Source organism: Oryctolagus cuniculus, chromosome 12 (genome assembly GCF_964237555.1).
Source record: "Oryctolagus cuniculus chromosome 12, mOryCun1.1, whole genome shotgun sequence".
Classification (NCBI taxonomy): domain Eukaryota; kingdom Metazoa; phylum Chordata; class Mammalia; order Lagomorpha; family Leporidae; genus Oryctolagus; species Oryctolagus cuniculus.
In genome coordinates, this window is record NC_091443.1 from 80,824,146 (window position 1) to 80,842,732 (window position 18,587).

Below are 18,587 nucleotides of genomic sequence, written 5' to 3' on the forward strand. Positions count from 1 at the left end.
TTCATGAAAACCTACTCCATTTTCATGGGCTAACCACAGCTATTTTGGGGATACATGGATTAGATATATGGACCTGCAAAACCAAATTGTCATAGAGGTTTTAATTATTCCAGTATAGCATCCATTGATCACACACACACACACACACGTATAAATATTCTGTTCTGAATTGTCCCCGTCTACCAGCATATATAACAGCCTAAAATAGAATAGATTTAAGTTTTAATTTTTACTGGCCTCATTACAAATGAGAATTAAATCATGTGTGGTTAAAAGCAACTGCAAAAATCTCAGCCAAGTTAAAATGAATGACTTCCACAGAAAGCCTCTCCTTAGAAATATTTCTTGGGCTTAGCCAGAATGCTAGACAAAACCAATTTATTTTCTGGGAAATTACGGTAGTACTGAGAGTGGTTATCTGGTCAGTGGCTCCCAAATACTCACCCGGGGATTAAGGTGGCTCGTGGCTCTCAAAAGGAGGTCTTCAAATGTGCTCCCCCAGATCCTGGCCCAGATAGATAATATGACATAGTGTGTCTGGCAGCAGCCTGGAAACCGGCACCTTTGCAAAACTCCCCGTGATTCTGATGCACCTTACTCTCCCCTTGCCTAGCCGGGTATAACTTAGGCAGCACCCTTGTAATGCTCTGGCTGGCAGCTCTGCCCAGGGATCTGCAGTGCTGGTGGTTATGCCCTGCCTTCTGGTGTTCCCTGGCGAGAGCCACAGTCCAAACAGATGCACTTGCCCCTCAGAGACCTGGAGTTTGGCATTAGTGGATAGTCTACAGGCTTTTCATCTGAGAGTGAGTCGTCGTCCAGCTTCGTCTGGAGTTACTCGATTATGCACTGGCCCAGGTGAAACCGCTCCTCGCAGGGTCTATTCCTGGGCATCCTGGAGCTTTCCTCCGATCCAGACCAGCCTCTCCTTCTGGTTTAGACCTGGCACCCCGTGTCCAGTGGGAGCCCTGTTTCCATGAGGTCAGCAGGCAGTGCTGGCCTCAGCCTCTTTTCGGTGCACAGGTCAAAGGCCTGACTGACAATAAAGCCCGAGGGAAAGCTCCCCGAGGATGATACAGGTGCAGTCGCCTTAGCACCCCCAGTGCTGCATCGAGCAAGAGCATAGCACATTACCGGGAGATGGCCGGCGTCCAAGGCAGCAGGTGACCACCGGACAGCACCTTCTTTAATATGAATCATTAAGCATTTTGGATTTCCTTCTTTGTCATCAGATATATGTTTTAAGAATATTTTAAAATATGTAAATGATTTCATCCTCAGAAATGAGGAGAATAAAAAAAAATCACTCAAACTGAATGCATGATTCTTATATAGGTAAGAAAGTAATTTTAAAGTTTTTATTATTTATTTATTTATTTAGAGAGAAGAGAGATCCCATCTACTGAGTTAACTCCCCAGATGCCCACAACAACTGGGGCCAGACTGGGGCCAAAGCTAGGAGCCAGGAACACAGTCCAGGTCTCCGATGTGGGCAGTAGGAACCCATTACGTGAGCCATCACAGCTGCTTCCCAGGGTTTGTGTTCTCATCAAGCTGGAGTCAGGAGCTGGAGCTGGCAATCAAACCCACTGTTTGCACTCTGTTGTGGTAGGCAGGTATCTTAAATACTGGGCTGAACACCTGACCAAGAAAGTAATTGAAATCTGGAAAAGGTAACTGAATCTTTACCTTCATCTTTCTTTTGGAACAGATAGGAATTTGCATTCCTGCTTTTTTTCAGTCTGTTGATTTCTTATTATAAAATGGATTGTTCTGGAGTGAAAGCAATTAATTACGTACCTACAGAAAAACTGCTGTTGAGAGATGAATACCCAGGAGCTATGCACTCCTGGTGGAGATCATTTCAAGATATCAACAAATCTTTGCTGTTTCACATTTAACTGAGATATTTACTCTATGAGAGTACTTCAGGAAGTTTCTGGAAAGGGAGTTAAAAGGTGTTTTTTTGGTACAAAAGCATTGAAACCCTTGCCTAGTTTTTTCATAATACTCATTTTCCACAAACTTTTTGAAGTACCCCCCATCTGGAACTGCTTACATCTGAATCCTAGAATCATTCCTTCTCCATGGTGAAGAGGAGCCTTGGAAAGTCTCACATCCAATCCTGTTTGCAAATGAGGCACCAAAGCCCTGAAGGGTTGTGTGCTGCTTTATGACCCAGAGATGTAGGCACCACGCTGGCTCTGAAACCTAGGGTGTCGTCTTGGCTCATGGTGGCTCTCCCTGCCTCAGCTCTGAATGAGAGACTAAAGCCCCCCCAAGCCTGGGCAGATGTTTGGCTTGGCAAATAAGACACTGGTTAAGATGTTGGCATCCTACGTAGAGTGCCCAGGTTCCAGTCCTTTCTCTGTTCCTGCTTTCAGCTTCCCGCTAAAGTAGGCCCTGGGAGGCAGCAGTAACTGGTTTCCTACCACCCATGTGAGAGGTCTGGATTGGGTTCCAAGCCCCTGGCTTCAGCCTCAAGACCAGCCCTGGGTGTTGTGGGCATTGGTATGTGAACACTCAGATTTCTCTCTCTCTCTCTCTCTCTCTCTCTCTCTCTCTCTCTCTCTCTCACCAACACAAACAACTACCTATCTCGCATGTGTTTCCCTCATACTGATAATGCACACTATCACTGTTTATTTCCTCTTTTTGAGGTCTTCAGTTTCTCTCCAATCTCAAAAATATTCCAGGGAATATGCTCATTCCCTGGACCATGTTCAAGGCTAAGGAAGCAGCCAGGTGTGCAGCTTTTGGTCACCTCTCTCTGGCAGATGATGTCAAGAACAATGTCCAGGGAAGGAAAGAAAGAAGGGAGGGAGGGAGAGAGAAAAGAGGGAGGGAAGAACAGTGGGTGGAAAGAGGAAAGGGGAGAAGTAGGGAAGAAGGGAGAGAGGGAGGCGGTAGGTGGAGCCTCCTCAGGGTGAAGCAATGGAACAGTGTGTCCTTCTCCATCTGACCCCATGGACAAGTTGAACACGGAGTGGTGACCTGATAAATGTGTGTGTGTGTGTTTTTTAAGTAACTTGAAAAGCAGAGTTAAGAGAGAGGGAGAGACAGAGAGAGAGGTCTTCCATCTGCTGGTTCACTCCCCAGATGGCCACAACATCCAGAGCCAAAGCCCAGGGCCAGGAGCTTCCTCCAGGTCTCCCACGTGAGTGGCAGGAGCCTGAGCTCTTGGGCCATCTTCTGCTGCTTTCCCAGGTGCATTAGCAGAGAACTGGGTCAGAAGTGGAGCAGCCAACACACAAACTGGTGCCCAAAGGGGCTGCTGCTGCTGCAGGCAGAGACTTAACCCTCTACACCCCAATGCTGGCCCCCCTCTTTTATTTTTTTACTTATTTGTAATTTGCCCCTGTCTCAGGCATCTGCAGCCTAAGGTGCGTTGAAGGAGTCCCATAGCACATGTGGGTGGCTGGGGCTTCCTCCCCTCCCTGTCCTTTGCACCTCCTGTCAGGTATGTGGTAGTGCAGTCCCCCAACAGGAGGCCTTGGCCTCTGAGTTTCTTTCTGAAGAGGTTGTAGCTTTCACCATGAACTTGGTAAGCATCCTGCTCACTTCAAGTGTATTTCCTGTTTCCTTAAGGAACTGAGCTTCCTTCCATGGCTACATAAGCACAGTTTTTGCTCCTGCCCACTTGTGCCATGTTCTTTTCTTGCTTAGCGGTTCACCTTGTGACGGCTGTCCTGATGGGCATTCTTTTGGTGTCAGGTTCCAAGCCATGCCAACCGGGTGTGGGTGCTCCACCAGCCCCCGAAAGAATTCTTTGAATGAAGAAACTTTTAAAATATTCTTATGGGTGGCACTTAGGGACTATTACAAATGTATCCAGGTTATCTCTTTCGTGGAGATTTTTAAAATAATATTTGGAGCATGGAGAGATATTCCCTGACCTCTCCTGCATCCATAAAGAGCCCTGAAGTAAGCAGAGAGATGTGGAAAGGAAAATCAGCGTAGTAATGTGTATGCCTCACCATTGCCACAGAGCCTCCGACAGCGCGAGAGGACCATGTGCCACTCACACTGTCCCAGCTGTATCTTCAAAGATGATAGGTCTGGAGAAGAATAACAAAAGTGCTCAGACGCTGTTGTGAGAACCTGATCAAACCAAGTCCTCCAGGAGGTGGATGGGAATCTGAACATTGGTGGAGCCCAGGAGCCAGGCTCCATCCATCACCTTCAAAGCAGCGTCCCTCAAGGGGTGCTTCCTGGGGGGCTCCCAGGGCAAACAGGCATCCCATTTGCATTTCTTTGTTGCGTTGTTTGCATTTTGCACTTCACCACCTGCTGTACCCAAAGGTATAAGTTCATTAAAATATTCTCCAGCTGAGGCAGGCAGTCCTTCTTCTCAGGAGAGAGAGGCCTCCTTTTCCCACACAGCTCCTCCCAGGCCCAGGTCTTAGGTTAGGGCAAGCTCAAGGCAGAACTTTCTCTTCAAGTCGTAGGAACTTGCCATTGTAGAGCTTCTTCCTCCTTTGATTTCAGAACCCCTTCCTCCTCTCATTCATGTCCAGTAGTTTATGCTTCCTTGGACACACTTGTGTTCCTCTAATAAGCCTCCTTTATCTATCTATCTATCTATCTATCTATCTATTCCACTTATTTGTAAGGGAGAAAGAAGGAAAGTAGAAGGAGAGTGCCCATTTGCTGGTCCTCCCACTCCCCAGTTGCCCATGATGCCCAGTGCTAGGCTAGGGCTGGACCAGGAGCCAGCAACTCAATCCAGGTTACTTGAACCATGACCACTCCTCCCAGGGCCTGCGTTAGTGGGATGCTCAAGTCAGGAGCAGAAGCCAGGACTTGAAGCCAGACATTCCAACGTAGGGCATGGGTACCTTAACCTCTAGGCTGGATGCCTGCTCCCAGGCTCCTTCAGTTTAGCTTTGTGGACCAGAGAGAGTTAAATGCTTGACTCTGTTCACACAAACTTACAGATGGACAGTGGGTCTGATCTGATGGAGTATCATAAACCAACACATCTATGCAGATACACGCTAAGCTTTTGAGAGCTGAGCATTTTTCTTCCCAAAGTCCTCTTTCTGGAGGGAATGAGCACTGACTCCCATGGAGAGGAATATTTTTCTTTAATATTTCTGTGTCATCTCCAGCTACTTCTGGACCTATCTGCAGATGGGCACCCTGTGAAGAGGGCCCCTCACAAAGTTCTTGGCATGTTTAGATGAGTTTTTGAAACTTTTCTTAAGGACGACTTGGCTGTATTTGTTAAGTTACATTTATTTATGAGCCAAAATTAGTATAACATGTTAACAGTTACATTTGATCTTTAATGTATCTGGAGTGAAAATATTTCCATGCGGGAATGGCAATTGTATTTTCTGAAACAAACACCAAGATGCCTACTCTTTCAATAAGCCTAAATATTTGAAGATGGATTCTGTTATAGAATCGGAGATATGTGTGGTTACCATATGAAGGCATCTTCAAAAACTTAATGACAAATGAATATTATGAAAAAAAATGATTTGTGGATTTCAGACTATGTTTGCACCAAAATAAACTTCACTTTTAATTTCATTTTCCATGGACTTTTTGAAGTACCCAATATTTAACCCGCACATTTAAAAGAGAAAATGTGTTTTGGTGAAAGATTTTCAAGACCACAACATAGTGTTTTCATAACACGCATTTTGCATGAACTTTTTGAAGATCACTTACATGCTCTAATAAAGGATGTTTGGACCTGAGTAGGTTCCAAAAACAAAAATATCATTCCAAGTTATTCAATTACTTATTTTAAAATTACTTTTAAAGTTTCCATTTAATTTAGTAGAGAGCTAAATATTCTCTAAGAATCTTGAGCAAACTACTTAAGCTCTCCAAGTTGTGTCTCAGTTTCTTTCTCTGTAAACTGAAGATACTGGTGATAGCTGCCTCACCTGGTTTTGGGACCCCAAAGGGTAACATGTGAAAGTGTTTTGAAATGCAAATGTGACTTGTCAATGATTTGTGTCCTTGGAGCATTGATTGGGAGCTAAAGAATCTTCCTACCCAAAGCTGACTTTCCCTATGCCCGCAAGCAAAATATTCATGCTGTGTATACGATTTTTTTAGGAGCTGCGCTTCTACTAAAGAAGTCTGGTGAGGTGTGTGTTAAAAAAAATTAAGTTTTTGCAGAATCAAGACCCAGCCTGGATGTTTTTATGCCTTGGAGAAACTGACTTTGTATTAGTAGAGCACTAAACTTGAGCATCAGAATCTTGACTCACGGGTGAAAGTTCACTAAGTTGGACAAGCCTTTGGATTTCTCTGGCCCGAGTTCCCTTATCTGTAGACTGACATTGGGGTAAATGTGCATTTTTCCCACTCCATGTGGGCTGCTTCTTGCTGACCTGTGGGTGTGGGAGGAAGAGGGGTTAGGATCACAGCAGCCTTCCAACCTCCGGGTACTCCCTCATGACTCCCCTGGGCAAACACTGCCGTTATGTTCATATTAAGCTTGAGGAAACAAAGAAGGGCAAAGGACTTAGCTAAGCTCACACAGAGTATGCACCTTTCAGAAAGTCTGTGTGGAGAGCCAGATATACTGGGATAAGCTATTATATGTACTGGAAAATTTTATTCCTTTGATTTGCCCATTCAAATTAACCTATGAACACGTTCTTACCAGAAACTGGAATTTTCCTGATAAAGCTAAAGTACCCTTTGACAATCCCACTCCCACGCCAGGCTCTTTCTCAGAAGTAATATTGCTCTTTCTAAGTCCTTCTGTGTCCCTTTACAATGATGCATACACATTATGTATGTTTGGTACATTTGTAGCTTACATGGTATCACGCATTATCTGTTTTTCTTCAACAAGCCTTCTTCATTTGGTAGTATGTTTAAAAACACATTGCCCTCCCTCTTCCTGGCACATGTAAGTGTAGCTATGGTAGAGCTACACAAAAATGTCACTGTTGCCAGAATCTCACTGCTGACGGCACTGCTGAGATTACTGGTAGAAGTGATGGTCTTTTCATGATCTAACTGGCATTTTATACCAATCCTTCGGTGAATTATCTACTCATATTCTTTGGCTTTCTGTTTGTCTTTTTCTTACTGATTTTTAGGAGCTCTTTATGTATTCTGGATATTGATTATTGATCTGTTATATTCAAATATTTTTTTTTTTTTTGACAGGCAGAGTGGACAGTGAGAGAGAGAGACAGAGAGAAAGGTCTTCCTTTGCCGTTGGTTCACCCTCCAATGGCCGCCGCGGCCGGCGCGCTGCGGCCGGCGCACCGCGCTGATCCGATGGCAGGAGCCAGGAGCCAGGTGCTTTTCCTGGTCTCCCATGGGGTGCAGGGCCCAAGCACCTGGGCCATCCTCCACTGCACTCCCTGGCCACAGCAGAGGGCTGGCCTGGAAAAGGGGCAACCGGGACAGAATCCGGCGCCCCGACCGGGACTAGAACCCGGTGTGCCGGCGCCGCTAGGCGGAGGATTAGCCTAGTGAGCCGTGGCGCCGGCCTCTGTTATATTCAAATATTTTTCTAGCCTGTAATGTATATTTTTAAAGATTTATTTATTTATTTGAGAAGAAGAGTTAAGACAGTGAGGAGAGACAGAGAGAAAAGTCTTCTGTCCGATGGTTCACTCCCCAATTGGCCACAACAGCTGGAGCTGAGCCAATCCGAAGCCAGGAGCCAGGAGCTTCCTTCAGGTCTCCCACACAGGTACAGGGGCCCAAAGACTTGGGCAATCTTCTACTGCTTTCCCGGGCCATAGCAGACAGCTGGATCGGAAGTGGAGCACTGGGACTAGAACCGGTGCCCATATGGGATGCCGGCACTGCAGGCAGAGGATTAACCTACTGTACCACAGCACCGGCCCCTGTAATGTGCATATTTTAAAAATACCACTGTTGAGTGCTTATCTGTAACTTGGTATTCATGGTCAACCACCCCATAGCCTGGCAAACTATGTATTACTCACTCCCTCAGTCTGCAGAAGAGAATATGAGAGGGAAAGGGTAGACACCCTGCCCTATGTCCCACATAAGTGACACAGCCCAGCTGTCTGTCTGACTGTCTGCCTGCCTGTCTGACTCCAGGTGCAGTCTTACTATCACTCTTGACCTTTGTCTATAATAATGACCTCACTTGACCAAGTGAAAGCATTAGTTTTTTTTTTAAGATTTATTTTATTTTATTTATTTGAAAGAGTTACAGAAAGAGGTAGAGACAGAGAGAGGTCTTCCATCCACTGGTTCACTCCCCAAATGGCTGCAATGGCTGGAACTGCACTGATCCAAAGCCAGGAACCAGGAGCTTCTTCTGGGTCTCCCATGCGGGAACAGGGGCCCAAAGACTTTGGCCATCTTCTACTGCTTTCCCAGGCCATAGCAGAGAGCTGGATTGGAAGAGGGGCAGCCAGGACTAGAACCGGCGCCCATATGGGATGCCAGCACTTCAGTCCAGGGTGTTAACCCGCTGTGCCACAGCGCCAGCCCCTGAAAGCATTATTTTTAAAATCTCAGGTATACTCTTCATTAAAGACAAATTCTTTAATTCAACCAGCAAATTCTCATGTATTTGTCACTAATGTCATTCACTGTGACAATTTGCAACAGGAACAGGCAGTATAAATCAAACTGCAAACCCTTTGGAGTTTGCCGTGCGGAGCAGAGCCCACCACGGTGCCTGACATGGGCAGGTGCATGGAATTGATGAGGTGAAAGTTTCTCTCTCTAGTGGGCGGAGTTCTCCTTGCCAGGAGGCAGTCTATTTCCACTCCTGGAACCCCACCCTCTGAACCACGGGCTGAGAGCTGTGTGACGAAGTGCTCTAGACCTACAGGGCCTCTCCTGGATTCCCTCTTTCTCATCCTTCATTGCTCCTCTGGGATTCCAGCAGAGTAGCCTTCAATTCACAGGCCAGTGGGGACACCAGAGCAGCCTGGATGGAAATCAGCCACTGTGGTCAGAGTCAAGAAGTAGAGCCCAGGCCCTGAGTTTATCAGTAAGAATGCTCTTGCAAATCATGGCACAGCCACTTCCTGCCAAGGTCCATTCAGAATTTCAGAGGAGAGCATTAAAGTCCTCATTTCCATTTGTGGCCAGAAAGGAGTCCTTGTCACCTCCTCCCCACTTTCAGGATCAGCCTGCCTGCCGGCCCTACCAGCACCTCCCAGTCTTTTTATGCACACTTGGGAATGGATCTGCCCTTGGGAGATGCATAGATAATCTCCCCTTGAAGTTGCTTCTGAGTACTTCTGATTTTCTTTTGTAACTTATCTCTGCTTGTTTTTTAAATAGAAGCTAATGATCTAGAGAGTCAAGCATGAGGTTGAGAAAGATCCTGAGCTTTGGACATGCCTTTCCATCTTCTGTCTGTGTTTCACCAGGCAAACAGCAAATGCCTGGTACGTAGCAGGCTACATAATAAACCATAATATTCTTGCTCTCTGCCCCCCACTCATTTTTTCAAAGATTCTTTTTGGAAGCAAGGAGATATGAACTAACTCAACTGTTATCTTCTCTACAAAATTGCCCCTAGACTATCCCCAGCCCAGTTCTCTTATCAAAATGTATTACTTTCTTCCTCTGCCTTCCCATTGCAGGTTATTGGCTACCTAAAACAGCATTTATCATAGGATATTATAGTGACTTTCATGCGTCATGGTATCCCATATTGGACTGGGCGCTTATGAGGACCAGTGCTTCTCCTTCACTGGTGGTCCCGTATCTAGTACTGTACTTGGCATTGAGCATTCCGCAGCTCAGCCTTGCTGAAAGCCTGAAGGAGGGGATGGCAAGAGGAAAGAGGTAGAGGAGGTGGGGAGGGCCTCTGGGAGAAGGAGTGGATACCCTGAGTGCAGAGCAGGAAGGATACCAAAGGAGTCCACTGGAGATGGAACAAGAATGAGTGGAAGGTGGGCGTGGTTTGGCAGAGGCTGGGGGTTGGGGTCTTTGCCGCCTCTCCTGAATGCTCCGCCCCAGGGCCTAGAAGAAGAGTGATCTCTAGCTCCTGAACTGCTGCCTTTGGTATCTTCTGAATTCCCAGTGGCAGGGGCAGGCACTTGGCCTAGTGCTTAAGACTTCGGTTAAGATCCCTGTGTCCCATACAGGAGTGTTTAGGTTCAACTTCCCACTTCAACTCCTGACTCCAGCTTCCTACCAACGTGGACCCTGAGATGACACAGCGATGTCTCCAGGACCCACACGGGAGACCTGGACTGAGTTCCCAGCCAGCTCCCAGCTCTAACACAGCCCTGTTTGTTGCAGACATTTGAGGGGTGAACCACCAAATGGAAGTTCTCCCTCTCCCCCTCTCCCTCCCCCTCCCCCTCCCCCTCCCTCTCCCTCCAGCCTCCAGCCCTGAAATAAATAATACTTTAAAAACGTCTCGGCTGGTGCCGTGGCTCATTTGGCTAATCTTCTGCCTGTGGCGCCGTTACTCCAGGTTCTAGTCCCAGCTGGAGCGCTGGTTCTGTCCCGGTTGCTCCTCTTCCAGTCCAGCTCTCTGCTGTGGCCTGGGAAGGCAGTGGAGGATGGCCCAAGTGCTTGGGCCCTGCACCCGCATGGGAGACCAGGAGGAAGCACTTGGCTCCTGGCTTAGGATTGGCGCAGCACACTGGCCGTAGCGGCCACTAGGGGAGTGAACCAAACGAAGGAAGACCTTTCTCTGTCTCTCTCTCACTGTCTAACTCTGCCTGTCCAAAAAAAAAAAAAAAAAAAGTCTCAGTTACCATCAACAAAACAAGATTAATCAGACCTCACCCAGGGTAGTGGTGAGATTTACACAGAACAATGTAATGTGAAGAAACATCACGAATGAGAGGAACACACATTGGGAAGAACAAGCCAGCCCTGAGGTTTAAATGCTTGTGCAAAGGGGGAGGAGTCACTGCACAGCTGGGACCAGAACCCAGGCACCTGACCTCCTCGTCAGTGCTCTCTCCTGCCACATCGGGGTGTCCCCATGGGAGCTCAGGAGTGGGAACAATGGATTATATGAAATGCAGAGAAATTCTTGCTACACGCTCACACACAGACCATACTTCTGTCCAGCTTCCAGCTCCCAGGTGAGCCAATTGGATGCTTAGAAACAGGAAACAACCAAGCTATGAAGAAAACTGATCTAAGTGTTGAAAAGATAATTTGTCCAAAGCCAGACCCCTGGTGAAGCTTCATTGTGTTATCTGTTAGCTAAGGGTAGGAGGCTGTGGAAGGGAAGGGTTGCCGGGACCAGTAAAGAGAAGATCTGTAAGGCCATTACTGACGCAGACATCAGGAACAAGAGGCCAAGGCTCTCTAGAATTCCCAGCTCCTTTTCTGGTAGAGTTTTTCAGATGTGAACTCAGCCAACTTTGAGAAACAACCTTTGCAGTACAGGTGTTCATGCCACAAACGATAGTAGGAAGGAGAGAGGCAGCATCCACGGTGGAGCCTGTGTCTCCCTACAGGTGCCTGGGAAAAGGCAGAAGGGAGCTGTTCAGTTTCCTCATCAGCAGCAGCTGGGTGCCTCGGAGTGTTCACCCAGCACTCCGAGTGGGCGCGAAGCCTGGGAGGAGCTCTCCCTGGCAAGGTTCCGGGCTGAAGGGGTGCTCAGCTTGCCCACTGGCAGGAGGGAGACTCCGGGGTGAACATGGCCATAGCCCTCCAGTCCCAGGGCAGCAAAACAGCACGAGCCAGTACAGGCTGGGCCCTCGGGACCTGGCAGGTGCAGAGGGAAGGGTACGACACACAAGACCTGTTGTCATCCCCCCGCCACTCCAATCCCCAGCTGCCTGGGCTGTGAGATAAGGAGACCCCAGAGAAGCTGCCATGCCTGCCTGGACACCAGCTGCAGCACGAGCACTCAGGCTGTACATGAAAAATGTCCATGACATCTTTGGAATGGTACCAAGAAAGGGATTCCAGGTTTGCTTCTGGAAAGAGCTTGGAAGGCCGAAGACAAGGGATTGGAAGGAAATCTCCCACTACCAAGGGGCTTTAAAATGTTTGTGCACAGATTGAACGAAAAGAGAAGTTTATCTTGGTGCAAAATATTTTTAATTACATTCCTAGTTTTTTCATAATACACATTTTACATGAACTTTTTAAAGATCGTGTGTATGTGTGTGTGTTTGCTTTTGACTTTTAAACCTAATACGTGCCATTAACCACTCAAAAGAGTCTAAAATTATTCACATTTAAAATAAGATGAGCAACAACTACAGATCTCTGGGCCCTGCCCTGCTCCGATTGAGTCAGAATATCCAGAGAGGAAATGGGACAGTTGTTTTTAAGCAATTTTCTAAAAGGGATTCTGATGCCAAGTTCAAGAGCCATTGCCCTCAAGGACCACTTCCCTCCCTACTCTTGACCCCTATCCCACCGACAAGCAAACTGAATGCCCAGAGTGGCACTGACTGGGCCAAGTCACCTACTTGCTTAGAAACAGAGCTGCTGGTGAAATGCTGGTCTCCAGTGTCCAGATTCCCACACCTCACTGCAGCCCCCAACATCTTTTTTTTTTTTTAAGATTTATTTATTTATTTATTTGAAAGAGTTACACAGAGAGAGGAGAGGCAGAGAGAGGGAGAGAGAGAGAGAGAGAGAGAGAGAGAGTCTTTCATCCAATGGTTTACTCCCCAATTGGCCAAAACGACTGGAGCTGTGCCAATCTGAAGCAGGAGCTTCCTCAAGGTCTCCCATGAGGGTGCAGGGGCCCAAGGACATGGGCCATCTTCCACTGCTCTCCCAGGCCATAGCAGAGAGCTGGATCTGAAGTGTAGCAGCCAGGACTCGACCAGTACCCATATGGGATGCCGGCACCCCAGGCCAGGGTGTTAACCCACTGGACCACAGCACTGGCCCCAGCCCCTAGCATCTTTCTCTGAATTCTAGGAGGGCACTTCAAAATGTTCTTGGGAAAAGGGGATTCAAAGACAAGTTTATTTTGATGCAAAAATATCAGAAAGCCATGCATAGTTTTGCATAGTCTATTTTTTCATAAATTTCTTGAAGACTCCCTTGTGCTTTTCTCTACAAAGAAGACTTTTCTTGGACCAGGTCACTTGCCCTTAAATCCTGCTTTCTTCAAGCTACACTGGCAAACTGAACGATGCTCTCCACACCTCAATATACTGCAAGCATGAAGGGTTGTCTTTTGGGTTCAGGCTTATCTCACTTTGTGTAATGTCTTCAAGGTTCATTCATGTTCTAGCATGAATCTCCTGCCTTTTAAAGGCTGAATTACACATACAATATATATCTTATGATATTATCTATCAACAATGAATTTTTTAAAGATTTATTTTATTTTTATTTGAAAGTCAGAGTTACACAGAGAGAGGAGAGGCAGCGAAAGAGAGGTCTTCCATCTGATGGTTCACTCCCAAGTTGGCTGCAATAGCCAGAGCTGCGCCGATCCAAAGACAGGAGCCAAGAGCTTCCTCCAGGTCTCCCACAAGCGTGCAGGGACCCAAGTACTTGGGCCATCTTCCACTGCCTTCCCAGGCCACAGCAGAGAGCTGGATTGGAAGTAGAGCAGCTGGGTCTCGAACCAGTGAGCATATGGGATGCCAGCACTTCAGGCCAGGGCGTTAACCCGCTGAACCACAGCGCTGGCCCCTAACAATGCATTTATATATAACTGTTGGTGAATGAGTAGCTCTGGACACTGGGAACAGGGTTTTAGCCACTTCAGGACTAGCTAAGTGGCAAAGGTGCCAGTTCAGCACAATGTGATCAGAACGGAGCGAGGAGCTTGGGGTTCCCTAGAAGAAAAAGAAATATGTATGTGTCTGATTTTATGTATCGATGGGCACTGGGGTTGCTTCCATCTTTGTCTATTCTGAATGACCCTGCTAAGTGTATGAATGTACGGGTACATGTTTGAGCCCCTGCTATGAGTTAATAGTTGTGAGACAGCCCTACCTGACAAGTAGGGACATTGAGACGAACTCCCGATTTGCAAGCTTTGCACAGTTTTTCCATGGGCTGGCCCCTGCCCACTTCACGTCAGCTCTGTGCACACCCAGCACCTGCCATAGCAGGTTTAGCCCCGCCCTCCGCTGGTCTCCCTTTGCTGGCAGCTGTGGCCAGCATCCCCCAGGCTCCCACTCCTTCCCCTGGTAGGCTGGGCCCAGCACCATGGGGTCTGTGGAACAAGGCTTCCGCCAAAGCACCACACCTTCCTGCCTCCACAGCCAAAGACACGGATGCCTGACTCCAAGCTGTGTAGATAAGCACATCTCCCAGAGCCTTAATGACCTTCAAAATAGGAAAGAGCTTAATTGGAGGGTCTGAGAACCTCTCTCCTGGAGTAGAGTTTTAAAGGTTACCAAAACATTTCCGAACAATGTGTTGAATAGACAGGACTAAAACTGTGGTTTCATTTCCTGAAAAGAATTCATGACAAGCTTATTATTACAAAACCATTGATATCATTGAGGGTAAGTGGAAAAAACATGACAAGTGTTCCCAATATGTATGTGGCTTTGGCATTAATTTATTTGTTATCTTTGAGAGGGAACAGAATGGGAAAAAAAAGCCAAATCAGAATCCTGGGTCATCACACCCCACGCTAAGCCTTGAGTATCCAGTGGGTTTCTGCTGTGTGGTTATTTTTCCAGGGTTTTTTAAGGTTATCAGTTCTTCCCGTGAGCCAGCCTTGTGTCTACTTCGCAAGAATAAGGTTTTGGGAGGGGACTGAAAGGGAACAAACAAGCAACAAAGAACTGTTCCGAGCGTTCTTCAGTGTTGCCATCTGCTGTTCTGTAGCATTGGCTGATTCTACTCAGGCCCCTGCTCTCAACATCTGGCCCTGAAAGGTCTCTGCTCTTCTTGCAAAGGGTCACACTTGGTAGCCTTGGGGAGAAAAGACTTTTTTTTTTTTTTTTCGGAAAATTACCCATCCAGAGGGGTCACCATCACCTTCCTGAGACCCTTTCTATTCAACCAGCACATCCAAATCCAGCAAGTCATTTTCCTTCCCAGGCAAAAAAAAAAAAGTCCTCAGGATCTTTCAGCCAGGTGATGGCCATAACCAGCAACAGAGCGCAGTAACAGTAACAACCTCAACATCTAACATCCATTCAGCACAAGGTAACACCCAAGTTCACGTGTGCCTCTCTCACCCGTTACCCTTCTCACTGCCTATTCTTTTAAATAAGCAGGAATCGGGGCCACATCTCCTGTGGTAGAAAGCCTCTGGGTCTCAGTAACGCCACAGGTGGAGCAGAACCACCTGGGCACAGACATGTGGTTTTCAGACAGTCCTTGTCCTCCCAGCGTCCTGGCATTCACCACAGTATGGGTGCTGATCCCACCACTGACGCCTGCCACGGGGCTTCCACCTGGGAGCGGATCCCAAGCAAATGTGAGATTTGCAGCCTCTTTGGGACAACAGCACTAGCAAATCCTGACCTAATGATTCATCAGTTGCTGTCACTGTTCGAGCTTGTCTAACGGGCTCTGTTAAGCACTCCATACACACATGCTCAGGATGGCTGTGTGAGGCTGGGAACGGCCCCATGCCACAGGTGAGGAAACTGAGGGTTTGGATGCCTAATTTTCCGAGGGCACACTGCGAGTGAAGAGAGGAGTGCTTTGGAATTCTGTTCCTTTGCCCACGGGAGAAGGGTCTTGTGTTATTGACAAACTTCCCTTTCTGGAATTAGAGCATGTTAGACTTGAACTTTAAGGACAAAATGTGTGATGAGTGGACAGCCCCTTCCCCACACACATGCTCCCCGATGCCCAGCCTTTGAGAAGCCCCTGTCCCCCCACTCCCAGTGGTGGCACAGCATGTCTGTAACACAACAGTTCTGGGCAGGAAAGTGGCCTTGTTGCAGGTTCTTCCAGTTAACAAGTGGCATGTGGATCATATTCAACTTTACACAAATCCTGTATTGTTTATGAATGAACCTGCTCAGGAAGGGGAGACTGGGTCCCTGGCTTTTTCATGGACAGGCCCTAGCATTGAGTTTGCCAAGCTCTGGCAGGCTGGAGAAGCACTATGGGCTCTTGTTCATTGCGGCTCAGCTACTCCCATGGGAGACTTGAGGGTTGCCTAACCAAGAGGAACTGGGGAAAGGTCCCTATCAGTCCATAAACTGAATTTTTCTTCCTGGCACTGGAAAGAAAGAGGTCGTCCCAGGGTCCTAGAACACTTGCATTTGGCTGCAGGTGGAGTAGGGACCAAAGAGTCTATTCTTTCCAGGGCAGGTGTGCTAGAATCGATGGGCTTTTATCCTGCCCAGAATAAAAAACATGAACCCAGACTCGGAGATCTGCAGCTAGACTGGGGAAACCACATTGCAATAGAAATTTGGCAACTCTTGATGAATAGCATCTACTGCATGAGATGCTCTTGAGAAACACACCCGGAAAGCAAGGCCAGAAGACCTTGAAGGCATTAGGAGATGCTCCGGCGCCAGCAGTGATGGGGCCCAGGCCACGCTGGTTTCAGGTTCCTCCTTGTTACACAGATAAATGGCCAAAGGAAACATTATCCCAGCAGTTTCACATCAAAGGCTAAATGGCAAGCTGATCTGCCTTTCAGTCTGGCCAACAAGCAGGCGAAGATCAGACGAGGGGCCTGTTTACGAAGAGGATTCACACCGTCCAGAGTGGACGCCTCCTCGCCACTGCTGAGCAGGTGCTGGAGGAGGCGCTCAGGGTGGCAGAGACGGCCCCGCCAGGGCCTGTAGGATCGTAATCACTCTGCAGAACGTCTGCATCGTGGGTGCCAGGACCGAAACCCGAGGGAAAGTCGGGGCTGCAGTCATCCCCCTGACCCTTAGCTGGCTTGAGATGGTCAGATGACGGCTGACCTCTGGGCAAGTAAGACCCCTGGAGACCTCCCTGGTCTGGAGAGCAAGGGTCTCCATGATGGCCTCGAGGTGAGACAGGATGAACTGTGACACCCTACAGACTGACCCACGAAGAAAAAAAAAAGCATTTTTCTTCCACTTTTTGTCATTGTTAAGGGTCGTGTGTGTGCAGCAGGGGTCTCCCATCAACTAAAGAGATCCGCCCACTGTGGCGTGGCGTGGCGTGGCGTGGCGTGGCGTAGTCCTCAGGCAGGGTGAAGATGGCCACCTTGAGCCTGCAGAGGGAGCGGAGGCCACAGCTGCAGGGTGACTTGCACCTTGTGAGTGACAGATAAGGGGGCTGGAGTGGGGACTTTTGTTTCCATTTCTGATCTCTGGTGCAATGTGCTTTTCATTCTGACATATTACTCGCCATGGGCAGAGTTGTCCATGGGTTACTCACTCAGCAGACCTGGGAAAGGTACCATGTGACCCTTCCACACACTGAGTGGATATGCCAGGGAAGCAGCTACAGTGAGATTGCAAAGGAAGCCGCTGGCTATGGGTGGAGTGACCTTGGGCTGTGAGCTTCACGCGGGGGCGGGAGCCATGTCTGGCTTGCTTTGTGTTCCCAGCCCTGTGCCAGTGACTGCATGGTAAACATTTGGGCAGCGGGGGAGGGATGGGGGTTAGTGTTTCAGGGTCACTGAGTATGCAATCTCCATTCTCATTAGATAGCAGGGTGATTTAAAAAAAAAAAAAGGTGTAGTGTGAAAATGGAGACTTTGAAAAGTTTGTGGAACATGTGTATTATGAAAAGACTGTGCATGACTTTTAAAAAATTTTGCACTGAATTATGCTTATCTTTTAATTCCATTTTTCCATAAACTTTTTGAAGTCCTTTACATTTTCCAGTCTCATTCTGACTTTAGTTCCTCATCTTCATTTTTTATTCACACTTTAAATTCATAATGCTTTCTTTTTATTATTTGTCATTGCTATTATCGTTTAAGTTTACCTGGTGCTGAGTTTAACATTTGTGAAATATTAATCGACACCCTAAAACTCAAAAACTAACAAATGAGAATATAAATTCATGTAACTGACAACAAGCAATTCTGTTCTGGATGCACCTGCACCCCTCCTCCTGCCAAGATGCCACCAATACAGAACTAACAAATTCTGCATGGCGATTTTGTTCCCAGTTGCTCACTGTTCACAACAGCCAGGGCTGGGCCAGGGTCAAAGCCAGGAGCCAGGAACTCAATCTGGGTCTCCCATGTGAGGAGGGACCCAACTACTTCAGCCTCTCAGGGTGTGCATCAGCAGGAAGCTGGAATTGAGAGCAGAGTTGAGACAACTCCAATCTGGGATGCAGGAAGAGGCATTTTAATCACTGTGCCAAATGCCCACTCCTCTACTCATCCTTGAACAGAAACTACGAGGCCAGTTTCCTCCTTTCCCACCTTAGCCAGCTAACCTAATTTCTTCTAATGTACATGGCCCTTATCAGCTATGAGTTCCTGTCCTCTCCTCCTGTGGGGTTGTGAAGTGGACAAGAGCATGGAGGGTCAGCAGAACATGGCAGGTGCTCTGTAGCTCCCAGCAGACAGGTCACTTTGCAAAATGGCTCAGAAGGGACTTGAGGCTCAGAGCTGTCCTCGGGCATGGTAGAGTCTCATGGAAGGCTGCATGGTTCCCACCATGGAGCAGGGTGCTGCTCTTAGCTCCCTCAGCTAACACACACATCAGTCCCAACTTCATAAAGACAGAGATCACCTCAAATGTCTTCAGCGCATCACCCTCCTACCCTCACCCTCTCTGACTTCTTCCTCGTGCTGTCTG